Source organism: Chiloscyllium plagiosum, unplaced genomic scaffold, assembly GCF_037043375.1.
Source record: "Chiloscyllium plagiosum isolate Xiang-an unplaced genomic scaffold, Cpla_swu_hap1 HiC_scaffold_25, whole genome shotgun sequence".
In the NCBI taxonomy this organism is placed as follows: Eukaryota; Metazoa; Chordata; class Chondrichthyes; order Orectolobiformes; family Hemiscylliidae; genus Chiloscyllium; species Chiloscyllium plagiosum.
Window position 1 is genome coordinate 42775403 of NW_028270163.1, and position 13153 is coordinate 42788555.

Below are 13153 nucleotides of genomic sequence, written 5' to 3' on the forward strand. Positions count from 1 at the left end.
CCATCTATAAAGCATGGCTGTGCATTAGGTCTAGCTTTACATTTAGCCATCGGCCAACTGTTTGTCCTCACACAGTGTCTGAAGTCTTCTTGCAACCTCCTCACAACTGACAGTCCCACTTAGTTTTGTGTTGTTGATAAACTTAGAAATATTGCATTTGGTTCCCTCGTCTAAGTCATTAATGTATATTATAAATAGCTGGGGCCCGAACTCTGTTTCCCTGAGTACAGCACTAGTCATGCCCACCACCCAGAAAAAAAATTATTCATTCTCAGTCACTGTTGCCAGTCTATCAACCAATTCTCAATTTGTGGTCGTATATTACCCCCAGCTCAGGTGTTACAACTTTGTCCACTAGCCAATTCTGTGTGACCTCATCAAAACTCTCCTTGAAATCCAAATACAACACATCGACTGGTTCTCTCTTATCTATTCTCTGCACTCACTAGCGAGAATCTCTTCCTTCCATTCAGCACATGGTTGGAAATGGGACCTTCTGCTCTTACTGTCAGGAAACTTCTTTCTGGCCAGCTCATGTGATTCTCTCAATGTCCTCATTATTGACCATGTCGTTCAGGACTGGGAACATTTTGCCCATTGTTTTGTTCCCTTCTTTTGCAGAAGTATTTATGTCCAATTTGTGATTATCTCTGCAGCTCTGTCAGCACTAACATTACCTGGGCATGAGCCCACGGCATATATTTTCATTCTAGCACTTCAGGGAATTGACACATGCTACAATTTGCTGTATCAACTCAAGCTTCTAATTTTGAAAGAGACTCAATTCTTCAGGTTTTCTTGAGTGAAAGAGAGTGGAGTTCTTTTACCTAAAAACATCCAGAATAAAATGTGACAACCAACACAGACACAAACACCGGTATTAAGCTAATAGAAAAGGTGAGGGTGAGGATGAGGAGATATCTATTGTAGAAAGGGAGATAGAATCAGTTGCAGTTGACAGCTTTTGTTGAGAGTCCTTGAGTTTCAAGAGTGAAAGTTGAGTTTAGACAGTTTTCTCAGGAGTGATGAAGATTGTAGATGTTTTTCCATTTCTTTGTTTACCAGCACATGTTTACTATACTAAGAGAAAGATATTGAAAGGAAGGGAAGAGCTTTCTGGATCCTTTCTACGTTTAGTCTATGTTACTTCCTCAGTTTGTTGCTCTGAAATGTAGTCCCTCCGTACTTTCCTAGTCTAGCTCCAAGGCCTTTCCAAACTGGACATTCTGCTTTTATCCTTTCATCTCTCATTATGTGAAGTAAACAGGCAAGTGTCTGTTAAAAATAAAAACAAATGCAAATTTCTTGATAACTCACTGAATTTTGGTGTTCCGTGACAGGATCAATGTGAAAGACATCGCAAAATAACTTAACAATCAGCCTTCTCCTAACCTTGGTTCAAACACTACTTTGGCATGAGCAGTCAGACTTGTTTGTTGAGCTGAGTCATATTTCCAAGTCTTACCCCTTCATTGCCGAATTTTTACAAATTTGATTTTCAGGAGATGGTTAGGTAATAATCCAAGGTTTCCTTCCTGTGAGACTGTTGCACCTCATGCTTATTGCTTCAACCTACTTTGAGTGATTGAGATCTAAGACTTGGTTATGTTCTGTTGTTTTGTTCCCTTCTTTTGCAGAAGTATTTATGTCCAATTTGTGTCACAATAGATAATTCTGGGTTTAACTCATTGTTACGCCCCGATAGCCTCTGTCAGTAATGCCACCTCTGGGATATGTTCCCTTCCCTTTTCCTTTGTTTTGAGAATAGGTTATCCCCAAATCTGTTCCACTTTCTCTGGAACACTACTGACATCAGGTAGATGCTCAGCTTCTACTATATTCCGATGTGTGCCTCACCCACTAAGTGAAGCATTACCCAACAGTTAAAAACTGAAAGAATTACGGATGCCGTAAATCAGAAACAAAAACAAAAGCTGTTAGGAAAGCTCAACAGTTCTGGAGAGAAATCAGAGTTAATGTTTCGGGTCAAGTGACCCTTCCTCAGAAGAAGATATTGCCAGACCTGCTGAGTTTTTCCAGCAATTTCTGTCTTTATTACCTTTACGGTTTCTGACCCGTTTGAGATCTCCAGTGACTCGCTTGTAATTTTATCACAAAAGGATCTGTTAAACAAATCTCTTGCTCAAGCTTGTAATAGCTGGTAGGGCACTGTTTTGAAATTAAGGGTCATTTTATCAAGTCAGATGAGGAGAATTTTGTTTTCTCTCTCAGGGGTTTGTGGGCCTTTGGGACTCCCTGTCTCAGAAGGCAGTGGAGATGGAATGACTAAAACAATGGTGGAAAATTTCTGAACCATAAAAGAGAACTTTGAAGAAGGTTCACTGGACTTGAAATGTTAACTCTGCTTTCTCTCCACAGGTGCAGCCAGACCTGCTGATTTTCTCCAGCAATTTCAGTTTATATTTCAGATTTCCAGCATGCACAATTCTTAGATTTTTAAAATGGAAATATTCTTCGTAGGCAGGGGATTCAAGGGTTATCAGATAGAGATGGTAATGTGGAAGTAGAAATACAAATGGATCAGCCATAATTGAACTGAAAGGTGGAAAAGCCTTGAGAGACCCAGAAGACCGTCCTGGGAGCAGAAGTCGGACATTCAACACATTGAATCTCTCCATCATTTGATGAGATCATGGCTGATCTGATAATCCTCAAATCCATGATCCTACCTTTTCCTCAAACCCTTGGTCCCCTTTCCATCTCTATATTGCAACCTTGAATATACCAACCTTGACAGCCTTCAAAATTCCACAGATTTGTTTTCCCCCAAAAGAACAAAATCCTCCTCATCTCTATCTTAAAGGTGCAGCTCCTTAATCTGAGATTATGTCCTCTGGTCCTAGTCTCTCTCAGAAAAGAAAGCAAAGGTTAAATGCTACCCTCCTGTTCTTATTTCACATTTGTATCTTTGTGTGTTCTGTTATGGCTGTTGATCTTGCTCTGGCCCTTGTAACTCATTATGAATCTACCCTGACCCGCTCTAACATGTCTGGTTTGACTTCAGCCCAATTTAAATCAAGTGACCCTTCCTGGGCTACCTCAAATCTTACAGGTATACTGTCTCCTTTAGGGCTTCCAAAAGATTTTTGGTCCCCAGTTTTCCTGCTAATAGCTGCTCGTTTTTTTTCCAGCCTCCCCACCCTCTCTGGCCTGTTCTTTTCTGTTTGTGGACTATGTTTTGCGATTGGCAAAGACCATTCTCCAACAAAATAACAATCCCTGGCAGCAGTAATCTCAAGACTCTCACTACTGCCAGAATTGTAACAAGTTCACTCTTTATGTAAACGTTTAACCATTGGTTCATCTATAGGTATTTTAATCAACCAGTTCAGAGATGCTACTATTCATCTTTGGAGCTTATAGGGCTTGAACCTGGGCCTCCTGACTCAGATGTAGGGACATTACTGCTGTGTCACAAGAGCCCTCAAGTTTAGACACTTTCTCAGGTACTCTTTTTATCAGGATACTGGTATTTAGTTTGCTTTCAGGTGGCAAATGTTTTATTTTCCCTACTAGCAGGGTCTGTAAGCATTTAGTGACTCATCACTCTCTGGCCATTTCCATCACTCAGTGGGCACTGTTCCCTTTGATACCAGCTGCTGAATCCTGGTCTACAAGCAGACACTGGACACATTTTGTGCTACAGTTTGCAGCTTGAGGTTCTGGAAAAAGCTAGAAACAGCAATGTTACTTTTACATTCCCCGGTTTCCCACAGTGGAAATGTTTAGGTGGCTTTTCACCTGTCTCTTATTAAATTACTTCCTATAAATGTTTGGGGCAGTGCTGTCTTTTCTGTCTGACCTATCTTTTCTCTCCAGCTTGTCTCTAGGGTATTTACCTCATCCTTATCTTTCTCTTTGTTCCGTGACAGCTTCCAGACCCTGGATTCTCTCTGTTTTAAGTCATAGAATTCAGCCAGAATAGCCTCCAGGTCAAGAAAGATCACAGATCCTTTTTTTAAGCCTCTCTAGGTCAGTCACAACAAATATCTTTTTTCCCTTCTCAGCACATAGTTATCACAGTTCAATTAAACTTGGTTATCCAGTTCAAAAAATGAAGTAAAGCCAATTCCTAGGTTTTTCTAAGTGAAAAGGACTGGAGTTTTATCTTTTATAATTTGCAACACTTAATGAAATATGTCAACCATGGCATATACATGATGTGGAGGTGCCAGTGTTGGACTGGAGTGGACAAAGTACTTCCAAATAAACCAGTTGGACTGTAACCTAGTGTGATTTATAACATATACAGGTTGTGAGCTTACATAAAAAGTAGGGGAAGGACAGTTATCAACAATGGATAAGGTGATAAAGGCAGTTGCAGTTTTCAATCTTTGTGAAGACTGCATAAGTGAAGCCCAAGTCCCAACTGCTTGCCTGCTGTCCTGTTTATTCAGGAGTAGTGAGGTTTGCAGATAAATTTGCTTTCTCAGCCAGAGGTTTTCCATTCTTTTTTTTTCTAGTGTTGGTTTACTGAAATTAAAATGGAGAAGGAGAGAGGAGCTTTCTGTAACCTTGATGTATTCAGTCCTTGTTGCTTTTTCCTTGCAGTGCTCCAAGGTTGCTGAAACTAACTGAAACACAGTTAGTTTGCATTTTCCAGTCTAGCTCCATTGTCATTTCCAAACTATGATGTGGAGGAGACGGTTTTGGATTGAGGTGGACAAAGTTAAAAAATCATACAACACTAGGTTATAGTCCAACAGGTTTATTTGAGAGCACTAGCTTTCAGAGCACTGTCCTTCATCAGCTAGTGCTTCCAAATAAACATGTTGGGCAAAACCTGATGTTGTGTGATTCTTAACTTTTTCCAGACTAAACATTCCACAGGCAACCTTTAATTTCTCAATATGTGTTGTAATCATGCAAATGTGAGTTTTAAAGAATAAATTCTTTGACAATCGCTAAGTTTCAGTGTTTTAAATGGGAATTCTGAGACAGCTGTCTTTTGAATATTCCATGTGGATTGCCTGGATTTGTCAGGTGTTCACAGCAACCATATTAGGTCAGTCTTAAAACTAATTTCGTTCTGTGAAAATTTCAGGTATTAAAGTCAAAGGATGAAAATTTAATACTGATAGTTTATTTTAACTGTAATCATTGCAGGACTTACTAATAAATACATAGTTTCTGAAACTTTTCTATAGATTTAGTGATTTTTAACTTCAATTGTCGAGTAAAACTGCCACATTATATAAGCAAATACTTAATTGCATGAATTGAGGATGAAAAGTATCACATGGCTGCCAAAAGATAGCTTTGCTGTAAAATTAAAATTTTAAGTTGTATTAATTTTAGTGTCTGTGATGAATATTCCAAAATCATAATTTATTCAGTACAGACATTTATTTAAAGTGAAAGACATGCTGTAAACAATAAAAAAACACAAACTTTGCTAAAACGTGAACCAGCTTGCTTCACAGTCAATTACATTATAACAATTTATCTTTGAGTTAGAAGAAATGACTTGACGTATAACTTGGTGTAAGGACAAAATAAAAGATAGACAATTCCACTTACTTGATACAAAATTTAATTGATCACCTTCGAGAGCTAAGATGTTTATTCATATAGTTTAAGTGGCTAAAATGGTTAGAGTTAAGGTTAGTTGGTCTGTATTAATTAACACATGATTTAAAAAATTAACACAGTCATTAACTATTAGTCATTAGTCCAAACTAAGAATCAATGCAAATGATTTAAATATTGCACTGAAAATAGCGTGTCGAATAGATTAGAGACCCCAAATACTCTTTGACTTTGCAGTAATTAAGCATTGCTGTGTGCGCTCAGTTGCTTCTGAGATGAGCTCAGTAACTTATGGACATTTTGCTCATTGGATACCTCACCTGTGTTTGACTTTTAGAGATCACTTAATGAAGAGTGCCCAATGAGAAAAAGATGTGAGTGTTGACCTGCTAATAATTTGGTCTTTTTTTCTTTCTTGATGATTACAGGTGACTGCTCCCGAGGGCTCTGACAGACGGTTCCTATTATCCTTGGGAAGTAGCCTCCAGCGATGCAGCATATATAATTAAGGTCATGGGTAGAAATGGTTGGGTAAATTGGACGTCATTTCCTCTGTTGGAAACCTACATCTGGTTATCCTACAGGAGGCAAGGATGAAGTGACTCCAAAAACTTGATTAAAAGCAAACGTTTGATGGGAAAGTTTGAGTTTGGTTTCTGTTTCATTCAATTCATTGTTGTATGAGATAATTTCATGGACTTGGACAGAATAACTGTTATATTTTTAATGAACAATCTAACGAAGGATTGGCTAGCCTCCGGTCTCAGGTCTGAAAGAGGGAGAGTGAAAAGATGGTTTAGATGTAACTGCTTTACACAGAGAGTGATGAACGTACTAAAGGATCTATGAAGGGAAGACACGTAATTGATTCTGTCAGCAAATTATCTGAAGAAGATTGACAGATGGATATAGTATTATTGCAGGATGTGATACTTCCTAGCTAAATGGTTGTAATGGGTTTTTTAGGCCCTTTATGTGCCTGTAGTTTAAATGAATATTTTTTGACATATTTATGAAAATAGAAACAATAACCTTTCACAAATACAATAGCTTCAATAAATTTTCTTTGTTGTTGGTGTGTTTTTTTTTGGTAGAATTGTTAATAGCCTTAGTGATGACAGGAACAAATCTACATACTAGTGGGAGAGGGGCTTCGACCTGATCTCATGGTCAATGATTGCAGTAATGGAAATGATGGCATATAGGACAATTGTTAGGAAATAGAAAGAAAAATCTTAGGAATAGCAGAACATGGGAGCAGGAAGAGAACAGTCCTGTAAGTCTTCTCTTCTCTTCACCTACATCAACACTATTTTCCCGGTTAACCTCATATCCCTTCATATTGTTGATATCTGGAAACCTATTGATTTTTTTCTTGAATATACTCAATGACTTTGACATTCCTCCAAGAGTAGAGGATTCCAAAGATTCAGCACCCTTTGCATGTCAGTAGTAATGGGCTTGCCCCTTACTCTGAGACTATCCCCAGGTTCTGTACCTTTCCCCCCCTCCCCCGCCTGCCTTGGATAATGGCTACCACACCATTCATTTTCTGCATTGTTAGTTGCACCTAAGCTTGCAGTGAGCTATGGACAAAGACACCTGGGTCTCTTCAGATTTCAACACTTCCCAATCTCTCTCCATTTAAAATAGTTGCACTTATAATGCGCCTTTCAGGACTTATTATGTTCATCTGTGAAAGGGTTACACCACAAAAGAAGGCCATTCAACCTTTCATATCTGTGCTGGTCTTCAGAAGGCACAGTTCATCTGGTCCCAGTCCTCCACATTCTCGCCATAGAGCTGCACATTTTCCTTTACAGAAAATGATCTACCCCCTCAGATTGTGTATTCCAGATTCTAACCACATGCTGCATAAAAACATTTCTCCTCATGTTGCTAATGCTTCTATTACCAGTCACCTTAAATCAGTATCCCCTGGTCCCTTATCTACCCACGAATTGGAACAGCTTTCCCTTCTCTATTCGATCCATCACACCTGTTCAGTCTTGAATCCCTCTCAACCTTCCCTTCTCCAGCAAGAACAGTTCTAACCTTTACAATCCATTTACCTGAGGTTTCTCAGACTAGAACCATTCCTGTCAATGTCTTCTTGACCCTCACTTCTGTGTCCTCGTGTCTTCAATGTGAACACTTTTGAATTGTTTCTGAAAATAAAACCTGGGAAATAAAGCATTTCACAGACCCTGAAGTACTTTTAAGTGTAATTATGCTCGTGACTTAGGAAAGGGACAGCTAATTTACAAGTGGCAGCCTTCCAGAGACAGCAATACTGATTGAGAAAAAAATATTGGCTAGAACTTTGACACGATCTCCCCTAAAATTTAACGAAGAACTGCAGATGCTGGAAATCGGAAACAAAAGCAGAAATTGCTGGAGAAACTCAGCAGGTCCGATAGCATATGTGTCGAGAGAAAATAGAGTCAGTGTTTCAGGTCCAGTGACCCTTTATCAGAATTGGTGAACAGAACAGATAATTTCCCTACTCTTCTCCAAAGTATTACCCCCTCTCTTGAGAGAAGAGATGGATTTAATGTATCTTATTAAAGGTGGTGCCCCAAATAGGGCAGATCCAGTTTACCACATCCCCCTTCCCCTTCCACATTCCTGATGAAGGGCTTATGCATGAAACATCAACATTCCTGCTCCTCGGATGCTGCCTGACCAGCTGTGCCACATCTTCAGAGGCCAACTTTACAGCATGTTTGGGGAATGAGAGCCAAAGCAGATCATTACGATCACTGCCTATTCTAGCTAATGATAATATACAATAGACAATAGGTGCAGGAGTAGGCCATTCTGCCCTTCGCGCCAGCACCACCATTCATTATGATCATGGCTGATCATCCCCAATCAGTATCCTGTTTCTGCCTTATCCTCATAACCCTTGATTCTACCATCCTTGACACTCTATCCAACTCTTTCTTGAAAGTATCCAGAGACTTGGCCTCCACAGCCTTCTGGAACAGAGCATTCCATACACCCACCACTCTCTGGGTGAAGAAGTTTCTCCTCAACTCTGTTCAAAATGGCCTACCCTTATTTTTAAGCTGTGTCCTCTAGTTCGGGACTCACCCATCAGCGGAAATATACTTCCTGCCACCAGAGTGTCCAATCCTTTAATAATCTTATACGTCTCAATCAGATCCCCTCTCAGTCTTCTAAACTCAAGCGTATACAAGCCCAGTCACTCCAATCTTTCAGCGGAAGATAGTCCCGCCATTCCGGGAATTGACCTCGTGAACCTACGCGGCACTCCCTCAATAGCCAGAATGTCTTTCCTCAAATTTGGAGACCAAAACTGCGCACAATATTCCAGGTGCAGTCTCACCAGGGCCCTGCACAGCTGCAGAAGGACCTCTTTGCTTCTATACTCAATTCCTCTTGTTATGAAAGCCAGCATGCTATTAGCTTTCTTCACTGCCTGCTGTACCTGCATGCTTGCTTTCATTGACTGATGTACAAGAACACCTAGATCTCGCTGTACTGCCCCTTTACCTAACTTGACTCCATTTAGGTAGTAATCTGCCTTCCTGTTCTTGCCACCAAAGTGGATAACCACACATTTATCCACATTAAACTGCATCTGCCATGCATCCGTCCACTCACCTAGCCTGTCCAGGTCACCCTGCATTCTCCTAAAATCCTCCTCACATTTCACCCTGCCACCCAGCTTTGTGTCATCAGCAAATTTGCTAATATTACTTTTATTACCTTCATCTATATCATTAATGCACATTGTAAAATGCTGCGGTCCCAGCACTGATACCTGCGGCATACCACTGGTCACCGTCTGCAATTCTAAAAGGGAGCCGTTTATCACTACTCTTTGTTTCCTGTCAGCCAACCAATTTTCAATCCATGTCAGTATTTTGCCCCTAATACCATGTGCCCTAATTTTGCTCACTAACCTCCTATGTGGGACTTTATCAAAGGCTTTCTGGAAGGCCAGGTATACTACATTCACTGGATCTCTCTTGCCCATCTTCAGAGTTACATCCTCAAAAAATTCCAGAAGATTAGTCAAGCATGATTTCCCCTTTATAAATCCATGCTGACTTTGACCTATCCTGTTACTGCTATCCAGATGTGTCGTAATTTCGTCCTTAATAATTGACTCCAGCATTTTTCCCACCACTGAGGTCAGACTAACTGATCTATAATTCCCTGCTTTCTCTCTCCCTCCTTTCTTAAAAAGTGGGGCAACATTAGCCACCCTCCAATCCGCAGGAACTGATCCTGAATCTATAGAACATTGGAAAATGATCACCAATGCATCCACGATTTCTAGAGCCACCTCCTTCAGTACCCTGGGATGTAGACCATCAGGTCCTGGGGACTTATCAACCTTCAGACCTAACAGTCTCTCCAACGCCATTTCCTGCCTAATATAAATTCCCTTCAGTTCAGGTCCTTCAGCCACTATTACCTCTGGAGATTGCTTGTGTCTTCCCCAGTCAAAATAGATCTAAAGTACCAATTCAATTCTTCTGCCATTTCTTTGTTCCCCTTAATAAATTCACCCGTTTCTGTCTTCAAGGGCCCAATTTTAGTCTTAACCATTATTTTTCATTTCACATACCTAAAAAAGCTTTTACTATCCTCCTTTATATTTTTGGCCAGTTTACCTTTGTACCTTATTTTTTCTTTCCGTTTTACTTTTTTAGTTATCCTCTGTTGTTCTTTAAAAGCTTCCCAGTCCTCCGATTTCCCACTCATCTTTGCTATGTTATACTTTTTCCCTTTTGTCTTTATATGGTCCTTAACCTCCCTCATCAGCCACGGCCACTCCTGGCTCCCCTTAGGATCTTTCTTCTTTTTTGGAATGAACTGATCCTGCATCTTCTACATTATACCCAAAAATACCTGCCATTGTTGTTCCACTGCTGTCCCTGCTATGGTATTGCACCATTGAACTTTGGCCAGATCCTCCCTCATAGCTCCATAGTTCCCCTTATTCAACTGAAATATTGTCACTTCTGATTCTACCCGCTCCCTTTCAAACTGCAGATTAAACCTTATTGTATTGTGATCACTACCTCCTAATGGCTCCTTTACTTTGAGGTCCCTGATCAAATCCAGTTCATTGCACAACACCAGATCCAGAATTACCTCCTCCCTGTTAGGCTCCAGCACAAGTTTTTCTAAGAATCCATCTTGGAGGCACTCCACAAACTCCCTTTCTTGGGGTCCAGTACCATCTGATTCTCCCAGTCTACTGTAGTAATATCTTTGCGACAGGCCAATTTCAGCTCCTTATTCAACTTACACACTACATCCAAGCTACTTTTTAGGGACCTGTAGATAACTCCCATTAGGGTCATTCTACCCTTAGAATTTCTCATCTCTATCCATACTAACTCTACACCCCATGATTCTAGGACCCCCACACAAGGGACTAAATATTATTCCTTACCAACAGGGCCACCCCACCCCCTCTGCCAGTCAGTCTGTCCTTATGATAGCACGTATAGCCTTGAATATTAATTTCCCAGGCCCTGTCCATGTCTCAGTTATCCTCACAACATCGTAACTGCCAATTTCCAAATGAGCCTCAAGCTCTAACTTGTTCTAACTTTCCCTTTAACTTCCTTCTTAAACTTCCAGTTTGTCCCCTCCCCCCAGCTATTTAGTTTAAACGCAGCTGTGTTGCTGTGGCAAACCTACCTGCCAGAATGCTGGTCCCCCACCTATTAAGGTGGAACCCATCCCTCTTGTATATTTTATCCTTACCGCTAAACATACCCCAGTGATCCAAGAATTTAAATCCTTGCTTCCTGCACCAGTTCCCCAGCCACACGTTCAAGTCCATTATCTCCCTGTTCCTGTCCTCTTCAGCCCGAGGAACTGGAAGCAAACCGGAGATAACCACCTTGGATGTCCTGCTTTTCAGCCTTCTTCCGAATTCTCTGAAGTCCCGCTGTAGAATGTCTCTCCTCTTCTTCCTGACGTCATTTGTGCTGACATGCACCATCACATCTGGCTCTTCACCTTCGCCCTTGAGGATTCCTGCACTCTGTCTGTGATGTCCTTAATCCTGGCACCAGGAAGGCAACACACTATCCTCAAATCCCACCTGTTGCCGCAGAAACTCCTTTCAGTCCCTATGGAGTCCCCTATTACCATGGCTCTGTGTGATGTCTGACTTCTTGGCTCTGCCTCCACACCAATTTCTGATTGGCAGACCTGACCGCCTCTCGGACTGGCAGTGACATCTGTCTCTACGGTTTCCAAGAGATTCAACCTGTTCCTGACAGGTACTTCCCCTGGGGTCTCTTGCACTTGTCCCATCTCTGCCTTCCTCATCATCTTCTCCCTTCTACTCTCTTCTGGTATGCTCAGAGTAAGAACCTCGCTGAAGGTCCTGTCCAGAAAGATCTCATTCTCTCGGGTGAGCCTGAGGTCATCTAGTTCTTTCTTCAGTGCTGCAATATGCTCTGTCAGAAGCTGAACGTGCACACGCTTTCCACAGTTATACGAGCCAGCTACACCAGAGTCCCTGACCTCCCATATCATGCACGCAGTACACTGAGTCAGCTTGGCAGTCATGTCTTCACCCTCTTCAACTGTGGCGTAATCATTTCTCTCAACCTCTTTGTTGAAGACTCCTGAGCCAAAGACTCACTCTTTTCTCAATAGAAACTTCCCTCGACCCCCATGTTTTGTTACAAGTCTGTGGACTTTTAATTTAGGTTCGAGGAGGCCCTACTGTGTAGGACCTGGGGCCTAGAACACACCTACTTAAATAACACTCACCCACCTTCCCAACAGCCTCTGCGCTCCGACTTCACTTTCGTCCAGCTCCCGCCGCTCTCTGCTGCAAAATGATGTATACCAGTGACAAGTATCCTCGCAGTCATTACAACAACTTTGTATCTGACGACATGTCTACTGGGCCTTTTGAAAACTATTCCCCATGTCCCCATTTTTAGCCAGCTCTGTCAGTGCTTGCAGCTTTTGAGTCATAGAATTGTTACAGTTTGGAAACATGCACTTTGGCCCAATGAGTCCACAACTACCCTCTGAAGAATAACCCAACCAGACCCATTCCCCTACCCTATGATCCTACATTTACCCCGAATTAATGCACCTCACCTACACATCCCTGAGCACTATGGGCAATTTAGCATGGCCAATTCACCTAACCTGCACATCTTTGGATTGTGGGAAGAAACCGGAGCACCCAAAGGAAACCCACACAGACACGGGGAGAATGTGTAAGCTCCACGTAGACAATTGCCGGAGGCTGGAATCGAACCCAAGTCCCTGGCACTGTGAGGCAGCAGTGTTAACCACTGAGCCACCGTAGTTTAGTTGGTGGTATTTTGGGTGTAGCCATGCAGGCTATGCTGCATAACGTAACTTCTTTGGTACTGTATAGCTGAGTGCAACACAGTATAATTTGGGAATTTCATGGTGATTGTCAAGTATTCATGCATAAAATCTTCCTTTTCTCAAATGACTGCAGGTATACTCCCTCTGCAGATACTCATTTGAAGATGCTAATAGCTGGCCAACATTGTTGTTGACCTTCCAAAACAAAGGGGAGTCTCATCAGGAAATTTATTGAACACCATATTGG

At 41.4% G+C, this 13153-nt stretch overlaps 1 long non-coding RNA gene and 1 pseudogene across 2 annotated transcripts in view; one reads left to right on the forward strand and one right to left on the reverse strand.

The window, feature by feature from the left end:
* The window catches only part of LOC148145327 (uncharacterized), a 283805-nt gene extending 277224 nt beyond the window's left edge, over positions 1-6581 (forward strand). For both annotated transcript variants that reach the window (XR_015761423.1, XR_015761424.1), the window contains one exon: positions 5979-6581. This is a non-coding gene — a long non-coding RNA (uncharacterized LOC148145327). The remainder of the gene's footprint in view (positions 1-5978) is intronic.
* A 1037-nt stretch (positions 6582-7618) lies between these two features.
* On the reverse strand, positions 7619-12120 carry LOC148145328 (uncharacterized; annotated as a pseudogene).
* Positions 12121-13153: the final 1033 nt, after the last annotated feature.